General features: G+C 42.0%; 1 non-coding gene across 1 annotated transcript; it reads right to left on the reverse strand.

Annotated features, from left to right (window-relative positions):
* Positions 1–11,551: 11,551 nt before the first annotated feature.
* On the reverse strand, positions 11,552–11,625 carry Trnat-ugu (transfer RNA threonine (anticodon UGU)). The gene has a single exon. It is a non-coding gene; the product is annotated as a tRNA-Thr (tRNA).
* Between the last annotated feature and the right edge of the window lie 13,300 nt (positions 11,626–24,925).

Here is a 24,925-nt window from a genome sequence, read left to right on the forward strand (position 1 = left end):
AATGAGGGACAGTCATACTGCTTGAGTTAATCAGTTTCTTCGTGTCCAGTAACACACTGACGTGATCTGAATATCGATTCTGTGTGCTCACTAGAGACCAGAAATGAGATCTGTATTCTCACTTTAAACCAGCATGCCGACCACGTACCAGTATTTACGGATGGCTCTAAACAGGGGGACTCTGTTGGTTGTGCTGTTGTTTTCCCTGATCGAGTCGTCAAGTTACGGCTTCCTGCGGCGTTTACCATCTTTGATGGAGAATTGTTCGCGATCTTGCAGGCATTGGAGCAGATGAGATGTGTTCCCAGTCTTAAGTTTCTCATCTGTTCTGACTCCCTGAGTGCCGTTCAGACCATGCAACACTTGTACCCAGCGGATACGGTCGTCCAGAACATCCATGATGCCCTACTCCACCTGCAACGGCAGGGGAAGGAGGTTTCTTTCTGCTGGGTGCCGGGGCACGTGGGTATTAGGGGAAACGAACTGGCGGATGTGGCTGCCAAAGATGCATGTTCCCTCCCTCATGTTGTTGAATGTGCCGTCCCCCTCCATGCTGTTACCTCCCTTTTGCGTTTTCGTGTTATGCGTCAATGGGAAGAGGAGTGGCTGGCAGTCGGTGAAAATAAGCTGCGTCTGGTCAAGGCCACCACGCGGCCATGGCGTACGTCCTACCAGTCATGCAGACGGAATGAGGTTCTCCTCACTCGCCTCCGCATCGGGCACAGTCCCTTAACGCATGGTTTTTTTTACTCCTGCGGGAGGACCCCCCAATCTGCAGTGCTTGTGGCGTCCAGACTACTGTCCACCACATTTTACTTGACTGTCTTTTATTCTCTGACCAGAGGGCGGTGGTTTCCTAGCCACCGGATTTACCCTCTATTTTGCAAGACGACGCAACGACTGTGGTTAAGGTCTTACGGTTTTGTGTCCTGTCCAATTTGTTGCCTCGGATTTTAGGGAGAGGATTTTAATGTGCTGCTGGGTGACTGGCTCACCCAGGTTAAGGTAAGAGGTCCGGCAGTCACGATTACCTACTTGTTTCACTTCGATTTCTTTTCTCTTTTCCTTGTGTTTCCTTTCCTTTTTTAGTGCGTTTCTTCTCCTCTTGTTTTGGCTCTGTATGTGAGGATTTGGAACTGCGTCAGGTCTGTGTCTTTTAGCCGTTCTCCTTGTTCGCTGTCCGTCTTCGTCCCTTCACCGCATGTGTTCCTGTTTCTATGGGTTTGGGCGCTGATGACCATGCCGTTTAGCGCCCGAAAACCTCAAACCATACACACACTTTAAACTCGCTAGCAGGTCCAATGATGCCTTCTCCGACTCGCCAGTTCCAACACTGCACATTACATTGAAGACTCGTCGCTTGAGTTACCATCGTAGAAAAGAGAGCGAGTATACGAGTCTGCATGTATAACTAAGGACTCGCGACTTTGCCACTATACACACAACTGTTGGGTATGACGAGTATTATTTACCAACACACTGAATGATCAGTTAGCAGTCAGTATTCTATATATACCGGGTAGCCCTCCAAAGAGTCGCCTGGAGTTTTTTTCTCTGATTTATTGACAGATATCTGCAACTTCGTTTGTTTTTTCTATATGTAGCTGCAGTCATTCCAAACAAACACTGCCTTCCACTTTTTTCATGGGACACCCAGAGGTAGCCATCAGTGAGGACCAGTACGGTGCTGCCGCTGCTGGAGTACTGGTTTTTCTTCGTGTTATACTATCCCGTAAACCATGGACCTTGCCGTTGGTGGGGAGGCTTGCGTGCCTCAGCGATACAGATGCCGTACCGTAGGTGCAACCACAACGGAGGGGTATCCGTTGAGAGGCCAGAAAAACGTGTGGTTCCTGAAGAGGGGCACCAGCATTTTCAGTAATTGCAGGAGCAACAGTCTGGGTGATTGACTGATCTGGCCTTGTAACACTAACCAAAACGGCCTTGCTGTGCTGGTACTGCGAACGGCTGAAAGCGAGGGGAAACTACAGCCGTAATTTTTCCCGAGGGCATGCAGCTTTACTGTATGGTTAAATGATGATGGCGTCCTCTTGGGTAAAATATTTCGGAGGTAAAATAGTCCCCCATTCGGATCTCCAGGCGGGGACTACTCAAGACGACATCGTTATCAGGAGAAAGAAAACTGGCTTCTACGGATCGGAGCGTGGAACGTCAGATCCCTTAATCGGGCAGGTAAGTTAGAAAATTTAAAAAGGGAAATGGATAGGTTAATGTTGGATATAGTAGGAATTAGTGAAGTTCGGTGGCAGGAGGAACAAGACTTTTGGTCAGGTGAATACAGGGTTATAAATACAAAATCAAATAGGGGTAATGGAGGACTAGGTTTAATAATGAATAAAAAAAAAGGAGTGCGGGTAAGCTACTAGAAACAGCATAGTGAACGCATTATTGTGGCCAAGATAGACACGAAGCCCACGCCTACTACAGTTTTACAAGTTTATATGCCATCTGGCTCTGCATATGATGAAGAAATGATGAAATGTATGATGAGATAAAATAAATTATTCAGGTAGTAAAGAGAGACGAGAATTTAATAGTCATGGGTGACTGGAATTCGGTAGTAGGAAAAGGGAGAGAAGGAAACATAGTACATGAATATGGTTTGGGGGTAAGAAATGAAATAGGAAGCCGTCTGGTAGAATTTTGCACAGAGCATAAATTAATCACAGATAACACTTGGTTCAAGAATCATGAAAGAAGGTTGTATACGTGGAAGAATCCTGGAGATACTATAAGGTATCCGATAGATTATATAATGGTGAGACAGAGATTTAGGAACCAGGTTTTAAATTGTAAGACATTTCCATGGGCAGATGTGGACTCTGACCACAATCTATTGGTTATGAACTGTAGATTAAAACTGAAGAAACTGTAAAAAGGTGGGAATTTAAGGAGATGGGACCTGGATAAAGTGACTAAAACAGTGGTTGTACAGAGTTTCAAGGAGAGCATAAGGGCACAATTGACAAGAATGGGGGAAAGACAGTAGAAGCAGAATGGGTAGCTTTGAGGGATGAAGTAGTGAAGGCAGCCGAGGATCAAGTAGGTAAAAAGACGAGGCCTAGTAGAAATCCTTGGGTAACAGAAGAAATGTAGAATTTAATTGATGAAAGGAGAAAATATAAAAATTCAGTAACTGAAGCAAGCAAAAAGGAATACAAACGTCTCAAAAATGAGATCGACAGGAAGTGCAAAATGGCTAAGCAGGGATAGCTAGAGGTCAAATGTAAGGATGTAGAGGCTTATCTCACTAGGGGTAACATAGATACAGCCTACAGGAAAATTAAAGAGACCTTTGGAGAAAAGAGAATGTCTTGTATGAACATCAAGAGCTCAGATGGAAACCCAGTTCTAAGCAAAGAAGGGAAGGCAGAAAGGTGGAAGGAGTATATAGAGGGTCTACACAAGGGCGATGTACTTGAGGACAATATTATGGAAATGGAAGAGGATGTAGATGAAGATGAAATGGGAGATATGATACTGCGTGAAGAGTTTGACAGAGCAAAGAAAGACCTGAGTCGAAACAAGGCCCCAGGAGTAGACAACATTCCATTAGAACTACTGACAGCCTTGGGAGAGCCAGTCCTGACAAAAATCTACCATCTGGTGAGCAAGATGTATGAGACAGGCGAAATACCCTCAGACTTCAAGAAGAATATAATAATTCCAATCCCAAAGAAAGCAGGTGTTGACAGATGTAAAAATTTAGGAACAATCAGTATCATAAGCCACAGCTGCAAAATACTAACGCGAATTCATTACAGACGAATGGAAAAAATAGTAGAAGCCACCCTTGGGGAAGATCAGTTTGGATTCCGTAGAAATGTTGGAACACGTGAGGCAATACTGACCCTGCGACTTATCTTAGAAAATAGATTAAGGGCAGCAAACTTACGTTTCTAGCATTTGTAGACTTAGAGAAAGCTTTTGACAATCTTGACTGGAATACTCTCTTTGAAATTCTGAAGGTGGCAGGGGTAAAATACAGGGAGCGAAAGACTATTTGCAATTTGTACAGAAACCAGATGGCAGTTATAAGAATCGAGGGACATGAAATGGAAGCAGTGGTTGGGAATGGAGAGAGACAGGGTTGCAGCCTCTCCCCGATGTTATTCACTCTGTATATTGAGCAAGCAGTGAAGGAAACAAAAGAAAAATTCGGAGTAGGTATTAAAATCCATGGAGAAGAAATAAAGACTTTGAGTTATGCCGATGACATTGTAATTCTGTCAGAGACAGCAAAGGACTTGGAAGAGCAGTTGAACGGAATTGATAGTGTCTTGAAAGGAGAATATAATATGAACATCAACAGAAGGAAACCGAGGATAATGGAATGTAGTCGAATTAAGTCGGGTGATGCTGAGGGAATTAGATTAGGAAATGAGACACTTAAGTTAGTAAAGGAGTTTTGCTATTTGGGGAGCAAAATAATTGATGATGGTCGAAGAAGAGACGGTATAAAATGTAGACTGGCAATGACAAGGGAAGCGTTTGTGAAGAAGAGAAATTTATTAACATCGAGTATAGATTTAAGTGTCAGGAAGTCATTTCTGAAAGTGTTCGTGTGGAGTGTAGCCATGTATGGAAGTGAAGCACGGACGATAAATAGTTTGGACAAGAAAAGAATAGAAGCTTTCGAAATGTGGTGTTACAGAAGAATGCTGAAGATAAGATGGGTAGATCACGTAACTAACGATGAGGTACTGAATAGGATTGGGGAGAAGAGAAATTTGTGGCACAACTTGACTAGAAGGAGGGATCGGTTGGTAGGACATGTTCTGAGGCATCAAGGGATCACCAATTTAGTATTGGAGGGCAGCGTGGAGGGTAAAAATCGTAGAGGGAGACCAAGAGATGAATACACTAAGCAGATTCAAAAGGATGTAGGTTGCAGTAGGTACTGGGAGATGAAGTAGCTGAAACAGGATAGAGTAGCATGGAGAGCTGCATCAAACCAGTCTCTGGACCGAAAACCACAGCAACAACAACATACTATCCCTGTTAACACATATCTATAAAACGTATGTCTGACTAGACTAATTCAGTACAAATAGGACGCGATATGAATCACTGTTATATTCGTATTAGGAAAGCCTATGCGGTCATTTCGAGTGACGTTGAGTCAACACCAGAAGAAATTTCACACTATAACTACTCCAGCGTTTGAGTTCAGAAGGCAGTTGGTCAGAAGGATGGATGGTGTACAGGACACGCGAACTCGATTCCCTGAAACGGTATTAATGCTGGGTACAAGTCTGTTGCAGATTTCCAGCTTGTACTCAACACCGCCAACAGCTGCCGGAGAGATGTCTTCCTCTTCCTTAAGCACCAGTCACGAGTTCGGCGCTGCTGACAGCTTCCAGCGGAGATGGGAAGGCCTGAAGGTCTTCCGTGTCAACTTGGGTCAGGACATTAGCGTTCCTGACACGTCAGCGGAACCACGGGTCCTACCTGCACGGCGGGCCAGGGTCGGTGCACTTTTCGACCACACTGCAACCGTCATCGAGGTTCAGAGAGCAGAGATGAACCACAGCTACGACAGGGGATCGAGGAACTGCTACGCTGGCGTGTGTAAGACACGTGCGCACGCACCATCTTCTTCGAGTGCGAAGAGTGGAGACGCAGCTGCCGGCCGCTCGCGGAGCACCCGGACAAGCAGCGGCAAGAGAACCGCCGTAGCATCGCTAAAGGAGAGGTTTATTTGCAGAAATAAATGGTTGAAAGTCACTCATCTTCTACTGCGCGCCGGCCGGGGTGGCTGAGCGGTTCTAGGCGCTACAGTCTGGAACCGCGTGACCGTTACGATCGCAGGTTCGAATCCTGCCTCGGGCATGGATGTATGTGATGTCCTTAGGTTAGTTAGGTTTAAGTAGTTCTAAGTTCTAGGGGACTGATGACCTTAGAAGTTAAGTCCCATAGTGCTCAGAGCCATTTGAACCTTTTTTTTTTTTTTTTTTTTTTACTGCGCTCACCGGCGTACACACGTTACAACCACTTCGTCTTACCTGAGGAACCGGATAGTGGCGAACTGCGAGAGTGCCGCCTGACACACCATCCATCTGTCACACCTCCCCATAGTCGCCACCTGCAACAAGAATAAAACGTTTTGTTTGCATTGCACGAACTTTATACTTTTTCCATCTACAGTGAGGATTACAACATAGAATTTTTTGCAGACGTTACTCTTCCTGTTACGGAGCAAATTTTCAACGACGTAAACATCATCACTTAACTTTCGTCTCTTACACATTGCACAGTCTCACAAAACACAGCTGCGATAGAGGCTATTTTCACCCTACCAGACCTACATTACAACAGCAAGGTCATGCGCTCAGCCACCGTGCTAAGTCACTGTTCTTCACCCGCCCGCAGTTTAGTAACAAGGAACGAGACGACGAATAGGAAAGATCGCTACTCCACCTTTCTCAGACTCGTCAAACTTGAGAAACTACTGTAATGCGACTTCCTCGGACGAAAAATGAAAAAACAAAAAATAGCAACCAATACCCCAAAAATTTCCCCAAAACGAGTTCCAAATTCCATGAAAAGTGAACAAGTAACCAAAGTGCCATTTAACACTATTATTTGGATAATAACCAGTAATTGAAACAAGAACCTTATACTTAGTAATTTAGCAACTTACAAAAGAAAGATAGAATCTCAGTAAACTCAAACTCAAAATCATAGTAAATCACAAAATCATTATAATTAAAATTAGCAAAGTAGAACCAACGATCCTAAAGAATACTTCGTGTGAGTACTCTTTGAGAATAGTGAGTAATGGCTAAGGAAAATTTGATCCATTGTCACTACGTTACGAGAGTTAGCCGAAGCTCGTCCGACTTGCTTGAATACTCGTATATGTAGGCGCGGTTAGAGTGTTTTGCGGGGATTGACAATTGCGATCTACTATGACGCAGAGAAACGAAACATTGACTTCAACTGTAACATCGTTTTGAGTTCAGATAGTGGACTACCTTATATTAGACTGAAGTGAACTTTTTAATTAGATAACTCGAACTCAACTCTAGTTAGGCATTGAACAGTGATAGACAATTAACTTCATTCGTAATTGTAAATGGACTCTGGAACTGGGGAACCTGGGAAAGCTTCTTCCTCACGGCCTTGTTAGGACGTGATTGTTATTGGAAATAAACCACCCTTTCGTGCCAATTTACGCATTTGTGATTCCAAATTACAAAATTGTTTAGAGACATAACTGCGATAACATTTGACTGAAGCGCTCGGCGCATACATAGAAACTCTTTGACGTTAGGAAGCAATCGCAATGTTACGACTTATTAGACATTTGAAATTACAACCAAACTTATTGATTGGCGACTCCATGGAGTGTTCTGTGCGCCACGACCAAATAGTCGATATAATTGGAAGGAGAATCAGCATTGGTCGTATTTTTTTGTTTTATTATCCGCAAAATCGATTTTCGGTCACTTAGTGACCATCCTCAGTGCTGTAATATACAATTAAAATTGGTAGGCACTGGTATCAACAAGCTTAAAGCGATCACATAATCACTCTAAGCTTGTTGATACCAGTGCCTACCAATTTTAATTGTATATTACAGCAATGAGGATGGTCACTAAGTGACCGAAAATCGATTTGCGGATAATAAAACAAAAAAATACGACCAGTGCTGATTCTCCTTCCAATTACAACCAAACTATAGGTAGGTAGGTGTCGGTGGAACTAAATTGAACTTATCATTAATATTTTTATAGCAACTGTTAAACCATCGAATATAAACGAGTTAATTACGACGAGTAGCGTAATATTGGTCACAATTGGTGAAGTAAATATCACACACACGTCAAGAGTTCAGTTCAGCACTGTTTTTTGTAACGTCGTCTTTACCTAATAACAGTATCATCGCTCTACCGACTATCGCCGAGATTTAGCCAGGGACGATCAATACTGATCTATCAAGTACCACCTGGAGAAACCAGTTATTATACCTCTTAAAAAAATAATGTGTAACTAATATATTTTAGGAGGAAACACAATCCTAGTAAATTTGTTTGTCCTTTGATTTATCGGGATCTGTTACTGATTTTTAGTGAAGTTAGTTTTTACGTTTAGCTTTCAAAAAAATACAAAAGAGATATAATAAGCAAAATAATGAATTTAGTAGATTGCCAATTACGTATTATATCTGGTTTTATCGAGCGCCAGGCTCCCTACAAATTACTGTAAATGCAATAGCGTAGTATTACTCAGCCCCATTTCACTAATCTGAAATTATTACTAATCACAGAAAATAGACAAGTTTTAATAAAATTATTTCACTGGATTCCTTCAATTAATCTCACTGAATATTTTTACATAATTTCTTCCGCTCCGGCTATCAAACATTGTGCTGTGAAAAAATATTTTAAGTGTGCCGCGTAATGGTGGCTGTTAACAGTCATAGATCACTGTTACGCTCTCCGTAGCAGCTGGAAACATGCTAAATAATTCCATTAAATATTCTTTTCATAATATAAACGTGGCGTAGGTTCTTGAAATAACATACGGAGATCACTTTATACTAATATATTCCTACTAGGACACAGTTTACACCATTAAATATTTGCAATTACGTTACGACAGAAACAAATGCTAGCGCAGCACAATAGCTTGCGTACCTTATTCCAGCTAACACCAGAACGAACAGAGTAAAACAGACTAGACAGAAGAATGAGCATTGCATTGTGTTCTATACTCTTACAAAGATAATAATACTTCTTTTAACTACTTACACATTATAATCTCATACAATAAAAATAATGTCTTTTCTGCATCTATCGATCTATATTGTATATTTTTACAGTTAGTGTTATTACCTTTCGCAGATAAATCGATGTTTGCAGTTCATTTTGAGTCACATACAGTCTTTTTTTATTTATGTTTCACCTCGATAATGGTGAATATTGCAAAAGGGACACTACTACAGTGTCGTTACACTACTGAAAGAAGAAAGGAATCCAGTGTACTACTGATATAATAGTGGCGCCTTGGTTTCTAATGTACGCAACCCTCAACGACAAACTAGTACTCGCTCAGTTTCTGATCTCATTTGCCCACGTAGGTATTTATTAAAGTATTTTCCTGCTGTCGATTAAATTTTAGACAAGCAGCACCCTTGGATGAGAGTTACCTCTCAGCCAAAAACAAAACGAAAGAATGTGGCCAATAAATGAACTACTGCAGCAGAACTCTTCGAATAGAGCTGTTGACTCAGTATTAAACTATAGACAGTCTCCGTTCAGTACACCTGCCACGAATGGCGTGCTAAGCTTACGCAGATGTTTACTACCCGATCGAAGGCAGCAGTTTGACGCGGCTCGCTGGAAATCGGGATGTGTTTCATGGGACGGACAGCAGGTCATTGTCAGCACACGCGCCCGTTCACCGACAGCAGCAGCGCCCGCGCCCCTTGGGAGGGGTCGATGTGTACCACAGCTATCTGCCGACACGCCTCAGCAAACACCGCTCAAGCAGCGCCCGATCAATCCCTCACGCCCGCTATATGGCGTTGCCCTCTGCTTACCCAGGCGGAGCAACACATGTGTTCGCATTTCGGTGCGATATCAGTTAACTGAGAGTCATTGACCCTAACCGCGAAGTGCGCTCACAGAGAGGACGACTAATAATGGTAAGTAAATAATGATGTCGCTAAACTGTTTCATAATTTTCATTACATTTTAATTTACTTGCAAAGGAAAAGTTGAAATCGGCGTTGAGCAAGGAACACGGGGAATGGTACGATCACCGTCATGAAATAAACATCATTCGCAAGTAAAAGGAAGTTTTATTTAATTCACCCAACACTGTGCACAGTAATAAATGACAATACAATTAAATACCGGCAAACCCCCAGTAGATTGGCTCGTACAATGATACAACTGTGGGCAGAACTCAAATCCAGCACCAATTCACTATGCGGGGAGTGCCGTCGCTGCTCCTCAACTTTATAAAGTGTGACACGTATTCGCAAGAAAAAATCGTCACAGTAGTCACGCTCAACATTCAGGATCAACACGTGTTTAGAAGTTCTCAGCACCACACACACACCTCACACTTGCTGTAATATGCATGCAAAGGAATAAACTTATGCTTATCTCAGTAACGATACAACTGAAGGTATGGCGTATTCATTGAAGTGTGCTCACATCAATTACAAATTTAAACAAAAGATAAGTGAACACATGAGGGCTGACTACGAAAACGTGATACATTGTCGTACGCTTTTTGGTTCAAATGGGATTGAGCACTATGCGACTCAACTTCTGAGGTCATCAGTCGCCTAGAACTTAGAACTAATTAAACCTAACTAACCTAAGGACATCACACACATCCATGCCCGAGGCAGGATTCGAACCTGCGACCGTAGCGGTCGCTCGGCTCCAGACTGTAGCGCCTAGAACCTCACGGCCACTCCGGCCGGCCGTACTCTTTTTCTAGGTCGACAAACCGTATGAGTCCTGTCTTGATATTCCTTTAGTCTTGCTTCCATTATCAACCGAAACGTCAGAATTGCCTCTATCGTTATTTTACCTTTCCGCAAGCAAAACCGATCGTAAATGATGACTAACTGACACCCTAAGCTGCCGACAGGAGATGATGATATACCTCGATGTGGACAGCTGAAAATGTGTGCCCCGACCGGGACTCGTACCCGGGATCTCCTGCTTACATGGCAGACGCTCTATCCATCTGAGCCACCGAGGACACAGATGAATAGCGCGACTGCAGGGACTTATCCATTGCACGCTTCCCGTGAGACTCACATTCCCAACTGTCCACAATTCTACATATGTATTGTACCTTATAGACATTTGCCCACCCACTCATTACTCGCGCACGCTTTGGCGATTCCCGTAAGAGTTTGGGCAACCTGTGCGCATTTGCACAGACAAAGGTCAATGGCTGGGTAGCCTTTAACTATATATACGAAGGCAGTAACTTGTTCTCGAAAGAACAGTTACTGTTGATGACCGTGCAGCTTTTCCTTGGAATAAATGATGACTAACTGACACCCTAAGCTGCCGACAGGTGATGTTGATATACCTCGATGTGGACAGCTGAAAATGTGTGCCCCGACGGGGACTCGTACCCGGGATCTCCTGCTTACATGGCAGACGCTCTATCCATCTGAGCCACCGAGGACACAGATGAATAGCGCGACTGCAGGGACTTATCCATTGCACGCTTCCCGTGAGACTCACATTCCCAACTGTCCACAATTCTACATATGTATTGTACCTTATAGACATTTGCCCACCCACTCATTACTCGCGCACGCTTTGGCGATTCCCGTAAGAGTTTGGGCAACCTGTGCGCATTTGCACAGACAAAGGTCAATGGCTGGGTAGCCTTTAACTATATATACGAAGACAGTAACTTGTTCTCGAAAGAACAGTTACTGTTGATGACCGTGCAGCTTTTCCCTGGAATAAATAATGACTAACTGACACCCTAAGCTGCCGACAGATGTTGTAGATATACCTCGATGTGGACAGCTGAAAATGTGTGCCCCGACCGGGACTCGAACCCGGGATCTTCTGCTTACATGGCAGACGCTCTATCCATCTGAGCCACCGAGGACACAGATGAATAGCGCGACTGCAGGGACTTATCCCTTGCACGCTTCCCGTGAGACTCACATTCCCAACTGTCCACAATTCTACATATGTATTGTACCTTATAGACATTTGCCCACCCACTCATTACTCGCGCACGCTTTGGCGATTCCCGTAAGAGTTTCCGCTGTCCACATAGAGGTATATCAACAACACCTGTCGGCTGCTTAGGGTGTCAGTTAGTCATCATTTATTCCAGGGAAAAGCCGCACGGTCATCAACAGTAACTGTTCTTTCGAGAACAAGTTACTGTCTTCGTATACAAAACTGATCGTCATCTAACACATTCCCAATATTCTTTTCCATTCTTCTGTATATTATTCTTGTGAGTAACTTCGTAGCATGAGCTGTTAAACTGATTGCGCGGTAATTCTCGCACTTCGCAGCTTTTGCAGTCTTTCGAATTCTGTGGATGATACTTTTTCCGAAAGTCAGATGGTATATCAGCAGACTCACACATTCTACACATCAACGTGGACAGTTGTTTTGTTGCCATTTCCCCCAATGAGTTAAGAAATTCTGATGTAATTTTATCTATCGCTTCTGATTTGATCTTAAGTCCTCCAAAACTCTTCTAAATTTTGATTCTAATACTGAACCCCTATATCTTCTGTATCGACTCATGTTTCTTCTTCTATCACATCAGACATATCATTCCCCTGATAGAGGTCTTCGGTGTACTCTTTCCACCTAGCCGCTCTCTCCTCTGCATTCAGCTGTGGAATTCCCGTTGCACTCTTAATCTTACCACCCTTGCTTTTAATTTCACTGAAGGTTGTTTCGATTTTCCTGTATGCTAAGTCAGTCCTTCCAATAGTCATTTCTTTTTCGATTTCTTCTCATTTTTCATGCAACCATTTCGTTTTAGCTTCTCTCCACTTCCTACTTCTTTCATTCGTCAGCGACTTGCGTTTCTGTATTCCTGAATTTCCCTGAACATTTATGTATCTCCTTCTTTCATCGTTTAGCTGAAGTATTTCTTCTCATACCAATACTTTCTTCGCAGTTACGTTCTATCTACCTATGTTTTACTATCCAACTTCTGTGATTGCCCTTTTTAGTGATATCCATTCCTCTTCAACTGTACTGGCTACTGAGCTATTCCTTATTGCCTTGTCTATAGTCTTAAAGAACTTCGAGCGTATGTTGTCATTCCTTAGTGCTTCCGTATCCCACTTCTTTGCATATTGAATCTTTTTGACTAATTTCTTAAATTTTAGCCCACTCTTCATCTCTGTTACATAGTGATCTGTGTTTATATCTGCTCCTGGGTACACCTTACAATCCAGTATCTGATTTCGGAATCTCTGCCTGACCATGATGTAATCTAACTGAAATCTTCCCATTTCACCTGGCCTTTTCCAAGTATAGCTCCTCCTCTTGTGATTCTTGAACAGAGTATTCGTTATTACTAGTTGGAATTTATCACAGAACTCAATTTGTATTTTCTCTCTGTTATTCCTAGTACCAAGCCCATATTCTACTGTAACCTTTTCTTATGCTCCTTCCCCTGCAACTGCATTCCATTCCCCCGTGACCTTTTAGATTTTCATCTCCCTTTACGTACTGTACTACTCTTTTAATATCCTCATATATTTTCTCTCTCTCTTCATCCTCAGCTTGCGGCGTCAGCAAATATACCTGAACTATCGTTGTTGGTGTTGGATTGCTGTCGATTTTGATTGCAACATCCCCATCATATAACTGCTCACAATAGAACACTCTCTGCCCTAACTTCCTATTCATAACGAATCCTACTCTCGTTATACCATTTTCTCCTTCTATTGATACTGCTCTATACTCATCTAACCAGATATCCTTGTCTTCTTTCCTTCTCTTTTCACTGACCCCTACTATATCGAGACTGAGCCTTAGCATTTCTCTTTTCACGTTTTCTAGCTTATCCTTTCGTTAGTTATTCAATATTATTCTCATGGTCATCTCGCCTTTGGCAGTCCCCTCCAGGAGATCCGAATGTGAGACTATTCCTGAACCATTTGCCAATGGAGAGGTCATCGTGACTCTTTTTAACTTACAGGCCACTTTCCTGTGGATACACTTTATGTGTCTTTGATACAGTGGTTTCCATTGCCTTCTGCATACTCATGCCGTTGATCGTTGCTGATTCTTCCTCCTTTAGGGGGCAGTTTCCCAACGCCAAGGACAAAAGAGGGCGCTGAACCTCTGTCCGCTCCTCCGTTCTATTTGACACGGCCGTTGGGAGAATGATGATGACTTCTTATGTCGATAGCCTTCGGCAACCAATTTTGATTATTAATCAATATTTAAGCGGTGGCGGGTTTCGAACCCAGGTTCGAGGATGTTTTGATTACTAATCAAAGACGCTACTCCTAGACTGTGGGTGCAGATACATACATAAAGAGCTGCAATTACACACACTTATAGAGCTGAAAATCTTCCAAATATGAAACAAGTTGCATCTGAAGAGTTGGGAGAACAGTCTCACAGAAGACATGGGACAAGAGTTACAAACAAAAATCTTACTACTCTTCAAAGTAATTGCTATTAACTGCAACATCTTCTGAAGGCTAGTTAAGGCATTTTGTGTGGAACTGTTATTTCCTTTATTTTTTGAGAGCATTTACCGAATATTTCAGACGCACCTTGTACTACGCCCAGGTGTCCAAGCAGCAAATTCTCACCATAAATTCCTGAATGTTACAGCGAAGAAATGGCCATCGAAATTAAACATTAGCTAAAGGCGTGGGATACTAACGAATACCTGTCGGTTATAATGAAAGTGTGAACTTTAATCATCGTATGGCAGCGAAACTTGAATAACATCCATGCTATCAAGTCGTATCGTGAATTAACACTATGGCTATCGAGTAGGGAGACGGTGCTCTGTCAGTGACACCGTTTTATGTGAAAGACAGCATTTACAGTGCTGCATTGAGAGGGTATTGCCGACTGGAAGGTCATTGAATGGTTTAATGAATAAGATAATGAATTTCGAAAAGACGGTTGAACTTAGTATGGCACCTGGAGGAGGAAGCCTTCCTATTCCTGTGGAGATCATTCACGAGATAGCTGTTGCTGTAAATGACCATGCAGCACGTTACCCAAACAGCGCTGTGCTCGTGAAGTGTCATGAGAATTGGTCATCCCATGGTCAACAGTACGGAAAATTTTGTGGTGCACTTTACATTGGTACCCGTATAAGATCCAGACGGTGCAACAACTGGAACCTCATGATCCACAGCAAGTTTCTGAATTTGCTCTTCGTTTCTGGCACGGATCGAAGTTGATGACATGTGTGGCCAGGTAATATCCTATGGAGGCACATTTTATACTACAGAGTGCAGTGTATACATAGAACTGCCGGATTTGGAGTACTGTTAGGCCACCAGTGGTGTTTCCTAACAGGCAGCTTTCAGTTTGTGTGTGTGTGTGTGTGTGTGTGTGTGTGTGTGTGCAATGCACAAAGAGCATTGCACTCGCCCTATGTGACAGTTTGGTGTGGAACCACAAGCTCCTTTATTCTCGGTCCGTTCTCCTTTGAAGAAAACGCACCGAAGGGACGTGTCAGGTGTACCATGACGTCTGCACATTATCGAGGCCTGTGTGCATAGCAAGTGGTTCCTGATTTGGAAGGGCCCAGTTGTATGGTAACCACTGCTTTGATGCAAGATGGGGCAACACCTCATGTTACTCACCCAGTGGAAGAGCCTTCCATGAATGCTTTTTCTACCGATATTTTCCCAATGCATGCCCTGAAACATCACCCGATCTGAATCCAAGTGGCTTTCGGCTCTGGCGATATCCAAAAGAACACGTTTATCATGGACACATTCAGTTTCTGTCCAATCTGAATGCCAGTGTGCAGGAACACGCTGCTCGGATTCTAGCAGAACTGCTACGTGCAGCTGTTGATGACGTCGCTTTACGAATGCAGCATCTCGTCGACGTCTCCGGTGCTCATATCGAACAAATTGTGTAGGAGGCAGTTAATAATAAAGTCAACATTACGCTTTCCTGGCTTGCTTGACCTTTTCTACCTGCGTCCCATCCCTAATCCATTACGTATGGTAACATTTGTATACGTCTTCCTTGCATTCACAGCTCCAGATCTGCGCCTGGTGGCCAAAATTGAAACTATCTATTTTTTCAGCGCATTAGAATATCTACCAAGTTTCTCTGCCATGCGGTAATTGCAGCCCACATTGGACATCTGTGAGTAGCGCTACTTCAATTATTACCACCTGGAAGAGCCAAGAAAATCTCGGACTATGTCCACTAACAGATAAGCTGCGCTTCGCAGCCAAAGATTGTAACTTCCGAGGAGACGAAAATAGTGTGTAGAGTCTTTGCACCCCGCCAGAGACTTCCAACTAGCCTAAAGATAAATGATATGTAAGAGACTTCTTAACAAGCAGATTTCAGTGTGTGTGTGTGTGTGTGTGTGTGTGTGTGTGTGTGCATGCGTGCATGCTAGAGAGAGAGAGAGAGAGAGAGAGAGAAAGGCTGGTTCTGTGGATGGATTAGTATAGGTGTGTGTGAAGGTATTTTCCGAGATCAGAGGGCAGAAGCAGCACAAACGCGTCTCGCTGTTGGAAGTGACACCTGCTCCAGGTGTCACCGTCCCTCCCTCTTACTTTCTCCGGTCCCCTCTCTTCTCCTATTCCTCCTCCTCCTCCTCCGCTACACGATCCGTCTTTGCTGCTCGTTCGGACGCTGACGCGGAGCAATTTTCTAAGAGCGCATCCGCAGGACGAGAAATGTGACTAAAAGGAGCGGAAGGCGCCTGGCGAGCCTTTGTCCTTGCAAGCATCCACACTTCAGGCCGCGCCCTCCCTGGAGCATTCGGCCCGCACCTGCCGCTGACACGGGGCTCCCCGCTTTCTCGAAATCAAGAACTCTTTTTTAGGCGTGCGTTCCACAATGCGTACCTGCAAAATTCACGTGCGCATTTTCTACTTACTCATCAGTACCCTACCGTTCATATTACCACAACTTTTTTGTTTCGACTGTATGTGAAAGAAATTTAACCTCCAACTACATCGGAGGAACACCTAAGTCATCAGAGTAAATCAGCAGCAGCATAAATATTCGGCTATAATTACGAGGTGATTGAAAAGCAACAGATAATATCGAAAAACCAACTATTTGAAACGTAATGGTTTGCGCCTGAGAGGTGACTGCACTTGAAATGAGTGAAAGCTTTGTAGAATTGCATAATAATAATGTTCACAGTGTAACGCACCTACAACGAATATGTAACTTAACCTATAACATTATTTTTTCATAATGCGTGGCCACAGTCATAATATATTTCTTTAAAGTCAGTACCGCCATTAGGCTGTTGTTTATTTACAGTGTTACATTTACACTTACACAATCATGATTTCGGCTTCAAAGTGCCATTATCAAGTGTTTTAAGTGTTATAAATTGCCTAAGAGGTATGCTGTAGTATTATAACAGACTATTTGACACATTGTCTAAGAGTCGATATTTCTGGCAGTGCCTACTGCTTTGTTTAATTACTGAGCACACCATTCAGTCAAGATGGTGTACTTAGTAATGAAACAAAGCAGTAGGCTCTGCCACAAATACCGACTCTTAGACAATGTGTCTAATAGTGTTTTTTTATACGACAATATGCCATCTTAGTCAATTTATAACACTTAAAACACTTGATAATGGCACTTTGAAGCCGAAATCATGATTGTGTAAGTGTAAATGTAACACTAAATAAAAAAAACAGTCTAATGGCGGTACTGACTTTAAATAAATTACCTACAACAAATGTAGCCTATGTTTATCTCTGAAAATGGACTCGATAAGCAACGTAACCTATCAGCAATCGGAATCTAACCAGCATAACACTGCGTGCCTGTTGCATGAGCGTCAGTTTCGCCGTCATTTAAGCCCTCAACAGATCTTTATATGAAAAACTTAAAAGTAACATTTGGATAAGCTACCTCACTGCATATTTGAATATGAAAAACTACAAGGACAAATGAACCTGTAACAATGAATTACCTAAGCTGTCTGACTGCGTCTTTGAATAAGAATTTACAAGTCATACAGAATCTGGCTTGTGAAACGGAATATACTGGATTAGAGCACATGACATGTTGTGGTTTGTCAGTGTTCCTGTTTTGACCCTACGTTTTCCAATCACCTCTTTAGATGACTGCCTTTTTCCATGTGGTTCACAGCAATTCGCAGCATCAATCAGCAGCTGCTGCTAAAGCTTATTGTTACTAAGAATGAATTTAATATTAAGTCTATTTAAAAAATTCAGAAATCAGCATCACCAATAATAGTTTGAGAGGTATTAATAATGGCGAAATGTCTAACAATGACAGAAGTACCAATAATGGCTGAGTGACAGATTAACAAATTATTTCACTTTGAAAGTTACATTAACATTTAATAACCACAGTATTTTTGTGAATTAGATGTGGAGATTAATTATTATTATTTAGGGGATAAGGAGGCTTCTATAACTGACAAGCAAAACATGGGCTTATTGCAAATCGGACTAACAATCACGAACCTAACACTGCATTTGCGCTTTACGCTATGCTTGCGATTTCTACCTGAAATTCCATCTTAAAGCGTCTAAATTTCTCCTGGTCATATGAATGAAATCAGGCCTTGAGTGTGGTAAGATCTGACATCACCGACGTGAGGGCAGCGTGACACGTCTTCCGTCTCCGAGCTCTCGGCCAACACTTCTGACTCGTCTCACAACAATGCTTAGAATCGCACTCCCATGTTTCGCCCTCAGACTGTTACTATCGTTATCTGAGTGCTTACTTATTTCCAATCTTTCACAATGCAAAGAACAGCCTTACTTAATATTTAAACAATGTAATGGAGAGTTCTGACAAACTTCTTACAACAGTCGTACTCACCTACCACATGAGGTACCTAACGTCCATTTGACGCTTAAGCAAGTGGCTTGCGATATGTTGCTTTTGAACTAGTAAGAAAAAATCAACATAGATAATGATCAGTCCACTAAAGATACGTTTGTCACTGAAACTTATAAATAATCCAGCAGTACTTGTTTTCGTTTACTACGAGAGAACCAAGTTAACAGCAGATAGAATTTTAATTTTTGGTTTTTTAATATTTTGGTTTTCCTTGAATAGCCTAATATTTAATGTGAAATACCGGGGTACTTTTACACACAAGGCACATTTGCACAGACCATGTTCGAGGGGTCCATTTCGCTAGAGCGCTAAGGCCAATGAAAGATTATTATTGCATCTATTGAGGGCTCTTACAAACTTCACGGCGCCAATTCAGTGAACGACTCAGCGCAGAGAATATAATAGTAGTGTTTTTCTGCAAGGTGAGTAAATTTTGCTACTCAAATATCGAAACTCTTAGGGAGCATCACTTTTAGAATTGAGAATGAATAATGTAGTGTTCGGTTTCAGGAGATTATTCTTCTTTACAAGACACATTTGTATAATTTGGAAGCCTGAAGGTTACCACTGTAGTTTCGAAAATAATTGGAACATGCCCCACATGAAAATCACGAACGCTTATGCAGTCCTTCTGGGGGACTTTTACGAATTGTAAAAAGGAAACTTTAAGACAACGGTAGTCCGAAACAAAAAAAAAAAGTGAATGCTACGGCAATAAAAGGTTGAAATTACTAGGATTATTTCAATCTAATGAATCTCAAGCAGAAAGAATTAATTTTATGGTAGCAAGGGTTAATAAGGCCAACGCCCTTGCCGCAGTGGTAACACCCGGTTTCCATTAGATTATAGAAGTTCAGCGCTGTCGGGATGTGCTAGCACTTGGATGGGTGACCATCCGGTCTGCCGAACGCTGTTGGTATGCGGGGTGTACTAAACCCTTGTGAGGTAAATTGAGGAGCTACTGGATTGAGAAGTCGCGGCTCCAGTTTCATAAACTGACGTATGACCGGGAGAGCGGTGTGCTGACCACATGACCCTCCATATACGCATCCAGTGACGCCTGTGGGCTGAGGAAGACACGGCGGCCGGTCGGTACCGTTGGACTTCATGATCTGGGAAGAGTCTGGTTTAGTTTCAAGGGCTGATAAGGGCAAGAAATTGTTAGAAGCAGGATGCCTGCTTCTGATATCATTAGTGTTCTGCCCAAAGGTAGGTGTTTACATGGTAACTACCCATGGTCTCCTGTCTCCTACCATTTCTGTATAATTTCGGCTTCCCTTTATGGATTTCTGTTGTCCAGGAACCGAGAGTATGGTAAAATGTTCCGACCGTTATTTACAGAGACTTGAAAAATTATGGTCGGCCGGAGTGGCCGGCGGTTCTAGGCGCTACAGTCTGGAGCCGCGCGACCGCTACGGTCGCAGGTTCGAATCCTGCCTCGGGCATGGATGTGTGTGTTATCCTTAGGTTAGTTAGGTTTAAGTAGTTCTAAGTTCTAGGGGACTGATGACCTCAGCAGTTAAGTCCCATAGTGCTCAGAGCCATTTGAACCATTTTGAAAAATTATGTCATGTCTGCGTCACTTTCATGTGTAGTGCAGCAGCCAATAAGAGGTGCTTGGGCTGACAGAACAATGTGCAACTTTTTTTGCTGTCTAGTCGCACAGTGAAGAAATTATGTGTCAATAAGCTCAAAAAAATTGTGGAGGTGTCACACAAGCAGAATCCATATCTCTGTAACTACTCTAGATTTTTAGACAGGCAAAAATAAGGAAGGAATACATATTAGTGGAGTGTAACTGAACTCCTTTACTTTCGCAAATAACACAGTACTGATCGCCTGTGACGCAACAACTAATGGGAGGACTTAACAAAGTCACCTAATTTCATCCATTAAATACGATATTTCTGAAAAGTCTGCAGCTGCACCAACTATGATTTAAATAATAAAATACTGCACAGTTACGGTTTTTTTTACAGATAACATAGTGCATTTCTGGAATTTATTCCCATTTCCAGGTGCTGTGTGACTTTACGTTAGCATTCGGAGTGATGCTTGCGTGTGTGTGGTACTCCTCCTTTTGTCCTAGAGTCGTCTTTTGACAGTCTTTCGCTATCGAAAAATCAATACATATAAATCTTGCAATTGTTAGAGATTTATGTTAGAATGTAGCTTTCTTTGGCATGTACATATAAGTGTTGAACATCGTTCATTTTGCAGCAGTTCATAGATACACATAGTACATCATTCACTCTGTTTACGTTAAATCATAATACAACACAAATATATTGCGAGGGTACTGTTTCCCATAGAGCTTGAATACACTCATACCTGTGTTATTTTAGTGGATTGAATATGTATTTAGATTTAAATGTCAATGAGAACTATGATTGACCTTTTAACGTAAATAGAAATGTAATCCTCTAAAATAAAACTGCTTTGACAGTATCCAAACTTTTGGGGAAGCTGTATCGTCGTAATAATTGTTGACACGCTACATAATATTTCTGTCATATAGCTATCCTTAATGTTATGACCCCTGTATGGCCCAAGAACGGCGTTTCTGGCACTTATTTACATAGTCTGCAAAACCATTGCTTTGGTGAGGTCGAAAGAAAGTTGTTTCCACATTCATTCTTCGCGATTTTTGCCCTTTTTTTGAACTCGCTTTTTCTTACGCTACCTTGGCATTATTTCAAACCTCACCTCACAGCGTTAAATCTTACAACAGACATAGAGCTGTCGTTCCATATCTGCAGCACAGTATTTGTACTCTTCAATTTCAGTAAGCTTAAGACGGAAAAACCAATAATACCTGATTATATCAGCTGTTTTGGGAGATGGGACGATGTCATGTGACTAGGGCCTCCCGTCGGGAAGACCGCTCGCCGGGTGCACGTCTTTCGATTTGACGCCAGTTCGGCGACTTGCACGTCGATGGGGATGAGAGATGATCATGCAGAGCAAAATAGTATGATGTTCTTGAAATTTGCTACGACATATATTGTGTCTGACCTCGAAAGGACGATAATGAATCTGTTGATAATGGCTACAAAGACAAAATTGCTACAGCACATCAAAAAGAAAGAAAATAATAGCCAGATGAGGAAACAATTACATTTAGACAATTCTACATGACTGCGTTTCTTAATTGTTATAAAATCATCAAATACATGAATACTCAAGCAAGTTGTATAGAGGAACCATGTATAGAAAAATAAGTAGTGTGTTATTGTAAACAAACGTTAGAATTTCTTTCTCTACAATCAGCAGGCTAGGTTACTGCCTAGAACGCAGTGTAGAAACAGCACCTGTAATTGGATATTGTGGAAGCTACCTAACGAGCTTCACTCAATGTATTACATTATTCATAGGATAAAAAGCTACAAAACGCGAATTCTTGAGTACATACTTTCAGACTTATCTGCATAAGGTAACCATGTGTACATCAGCACGCCCACGAAGAAAGACATAGCGGGCCACCTCATTGTCCTACACAGAGCAAACAATTGATATAACTTGGCCTAGACGGAGCAGTTTCTCTTCGAGGACCATAAATAAACGAGTACAGGTAAATGCTGTAAAATACTTTTGTCAAATATCAGAATAATTAGTTCCATGAGATATCTTCTATGATGATTGAGCAAACACACAAATCTGTCCCTGTAAAATCTGAACGAACATGTAACCAACTGTATACAGCATTTCTTATTTGGTCTATACTGTGTATACAGAAGTGATCTGACTACCTTACAAATGCCTGCACAAAGTACATGAGTAGTGCTTATAAGTTACAAAGTGCGATGAACGATATCTTATTCATCCTGTGCGAACTGTAATTAGTACGTTTACATAACTCTGTCCTCCTGCGGTAATGCTCTTGTGTTTGAAGACGAGGCCACGGTCTTAGAAACGCGCTGTTTACAATAAATGAAAGGCTGAATGGAGATTACTTACCGTAAACATCGTAAATGCAAATTGATTTAAGTCGGTGTACCATGTATAGCGAAACAAAAAAGTGATTACATTTGCAGAACATTTATATATATAAGGAAAGGTTCCAGCCACAACTAGCCGAGATGGATATTTGCACTAACTTTACACTTTGTACCAGTTACAGCTGGTCACCAGCTTCGTTGGGCTGATAAATTATATAGATTTTACCGAATTACGCACATAAATACGAGGGGTATTATAATGAATTCTCTACTACTGTAAATGATGAAAGTCTGTGAATGCAGCTTGCCGCTATATTGGTGTAATGTTTTGTCTGTACAGAGGTGTATCTGTCGCCTTTATTACTCCTTCACTCTCACACATAAATCGGTACAATAAAGTCAGGGCCTTCGGTTTTATGTTTAGGCTGATCCGTGAAAAGACAGACAAACAATTATGCTAATGGAGGATTCTGAGTAATTTCTCGAATTTCATTCGCTCTCTCTCTCTCTCTCTCTTATCTATGTACAGTTTAAATATATTACTTACGTGAAATCAGCCTAGTAGAATCTCTGGTGGAGCCCTTCGTCTTAATATTCAGCGGCTGGCTTGCTAGAAAAGATCTTTACATTTGTTATTATTATTAAGCGCTGCATTCAGTTGGGAAAATCGATCGTTTGAACAATTCGTTCAGTTTACGACAGATTTAGAATTTCAGATGTGGACGAAGCCTTTTTGGACGATTTATAAAAACTCGGAGATTGCAGGCTCTTTTCGTCACAGCTGAAACTTCCCCACTAATTACAGGGCCAAGACAATCATTAATGATTCAGACAGAGAACTCATTCGTCATTCACCCTAGAATAAAATGGTCACAAACCTTATTTCTGAGGAAAATTGTATATTCAATCCATTTCCATTACATGTTCCGTTTTCTGTTGATTCCAAGTCTCATGTAATTTGCTTTTACAGTTTTTTCTTTCTCTTTACCTATCCCGCTAGTGGCACAAACGTTAATAGCTCGTTTTAGCGAGAGGAAGAGTAAAATGTCTCTTTTAGCAACCCGACAATCTTCCAACCGATACTTCCGAAGCTGTTCCCTTATCCCTCTATATTAACCATGGAGAATACATCTCTGTATCTCTGTTATTCCAAAGAATAAACGTACTAGAAAAATACCTTGTCGTCGACGAGCTGTCGGCGCATATATTACTAGAAAATCCGATCAGATACTTTTCAAAAGTGAATAATTGTGGATGATTTGATTGACCATAATTAATTATTGCGTGGTAGAGGTTAATTTTCCGTGGGGAGATTACAGTATTTAAATATCACCTCCCACAAATCAGTATGTGAATCAATGAAACTTGGTATTAATCGTTCTCTATCACCCTCCAGTGCGACACATTTTACTCAACGATGGGTGAGTTAGCGGTCACCTTCGTTGTATATACACACATTCCGAATGCTTAGGAATCTTTTTAGAATTACCTGCCATGCAATGGTTTCTTCATCCAAGGACAGACACAGTGTGTGACATATCAGGAGAATGTGTGGTGCGGTGGGGGAAGCGGTGGAGGGGGGGGGGGGCTAGGGTGTGAGGGGGGGGGGAAGTGAGACAGAATTTGATAAGTCTACGAAGCATCCCGCGTAAATACTTTCTATGTAGGATGAGTGGGGACATGGTTTTGGGGCAAAAACACCACTGTGGACGGATTTCCGGGGCGGCGAGTCTTAACAGCCTCCCATAAGAGCGTCAGGAAATATCGGTAATATGCACCGATGAATGTTTGCTCATTATGAGCAGCATCTCCTAGAATCCCGCCTTGGAAGTCGCCAATAACATTGAGCCTCATAGTGATTCACAGGTAAAACAGCTAGGTGTATCTAACGTTCCCCAAGGAAGTGTTGTTCACTCTGTACTTTTGCTAGTGTATGTGAGTGATTTAAGTGACAATCTGAGCAGCCTTCTTAGACTGTGTGCAGGTGATGTTGTCAATTAGTGTCTATTGAAGATATCGGTAGATCAAAACAAATTCCAAAATAATTTAGATAAGATATCTGTATGATGCGAAAAGTAGGAAAGTGGCAGTTGACTATAAACGGTGGAAAGTGTGAAGTGATCTGCATGACTATTAAAATGCGTTGTGTCCGGCACAATAAAGGCAGAATGGAGACAGGTAGTAGTGGGAGTCCCCCTGGGTTCAGTACAGGGTCCTATCCTCCTTTCATTGTATGTCAATTATGTATCATCAGTTTTTCCTACTGCAAATACCACATGTACGCTAATCATTAGCGTTGTATTTAAGGGCAAAAAGTATTTAAGTGCAAAATCAATAAAATCTTTTGACAGATATTGACATCTCATCACTGACCTGAGTTCACTACCAATATGGGCTCAGAATATAGGTTTAAAGCTCGAT

Source organism: Schistocerca nitens, chromosome 7 (genome assembly GCF_023898315.1).
Source record: "Schistocerca nitens isolate TAMUIC-IGC-003100 chromosome 7, iqSchNite1.1, whole genome shotgun sequence".
NCBI lineage: Eukaryota > Metazoa > Arthropoda > Insecta > Orthoptera > Acrididae > Schistocerca > Schistocerca nitens.